This window comes from Populus euphratica, unplaced genomic scaffold (genome assembly GCF_000495115.2).
Source record: "Populus euphratica unplaced genomic scaffold, PopEup_1.0 scaffold280.1, whole genome shotgun sequence".
Lineage (NCBI taxonomy): Eukaryota > Viridiplantae > Streptophyta > Magnoliopsida > Malpighiales > Salicaceae > Populus > Populus euphratica.
The window spans coordinates 284927-286482 of NW_011499979.1; positions in this window are offsets into that span (position 1 = coordinate 284927).

Below are 1556 nucleotides of genomic sequence, written 5' to 3' on the forward strand. Positions count from 1 at the left end.
AAAACTTATAAAAATTATTAAAAAATTGATACTAGTCAAAAAGTTTTGCTCTATAATTCTCAACTTCATTTATTTCCTGAAAAGGTAAAATCAAGATGGAGCAGTCTATTTATTGAGAAATATATGTATCTTTTTGGGGCCTTTAATATTGAGAATCCAAAGAATGACACTATGTTTAAGAATGCGATTACAAAAATTACCATGTTGGATGTGCAAGATTGAGGTTGTTAATGAATTATTGAATTCCTGAAGATATTTGCTGGTTGATTGAAGCAAAGGCCCTATTATCAAGTGAGTCTTTAAATTTCTTCATTTTACACATGTTTGGAATAAGTAAGAGCACTTTTATGAAGAAACATCATGCAAAACGATTGAAAGTTTTTCATTGATATGCCAGATGGAATTCTAATACACAATGTCATTCTTTAGGGCTCGTATCTATAAACCATGAAGATAAAATACAATTCATTAAGAATGACCTGAGTAAGAAGTCTTTAGATAATCTTCCATTAAGTCTTGAAATGCATCATAGTGGAGATGTACATCGTGCAATTCATAATTTATGGCCTCCTTTTCATTAAAAAAAAATAATCGACTTAGTTTTGGAAATCTGACAATAAAAAACCCTATTTGCTAATTTTTAAAAAAACTGGATAGAAAGCCTATCCTTGACTCATAGAGGGCGTTTAAGTCGTTCTTGGATGTAAAACTAAAGAAAGATATGAACCATAATCACAACTACAATTTGAGCCTTAGTTTGTAAAAATTTGTGTCTTTTGGTTTTATTAATAGCATAATATTTTTTTATTTTGTTATCTATTATATTTGTTTAAGTGTGTTTCAGGATTGTCAGTGTTCACTGCTTTAGGTGATGACTTCTATACTCTATCTTTCGACCTTAGGACATTGAAGACAATATCTCGTTTTGGTTAGGGGAAGAGGGTAGTAGAGTAAATTAAAAAAAAATAACAACTAACTACTTTTGTTTTTAATAAAACCATTTGACAAAACTATTATTAGGATGGCAGAATAAGAAAAAAAATTATTGACTCTTGAGACACATCTTAATAAATATTCTTAACAAGATCTATCAGAATACTTCTTGAAATATTTAGGTTTACAAACTCTCATATTGTTATCACTTTATTCTGCTCATATACTCATTTAACAAATATTCTCAAACCTTCATTTTCATACACACTTTAACATATGATTGTGGGTTGCACATTGGATGATTACATTATTTATGTTCTTTTGTTAAAGGTAACAACTAAGAAAAAGGGATGGTAGTTGATATTATAAAAAAACAAAAAAAATAATGATAATAAAAACGTAGATAAGTTTGGTTTCGTAGCCTCCCTAACCTAAGCAATTAAGCCCGAAGGGGTGTTTTAACACCTAATACCCTAAAGTCAAGTTTAGTAGATATATAAATTTAACGAGAGTTTGTTTATCTAAATAGATTAATAAAAGTTGAATAATGAATGTCTTGCTTTGTGCAATTTGCAAATTATTTTTCTATTTTAACACTTTGATTACTAGGGACTAGTAATAAG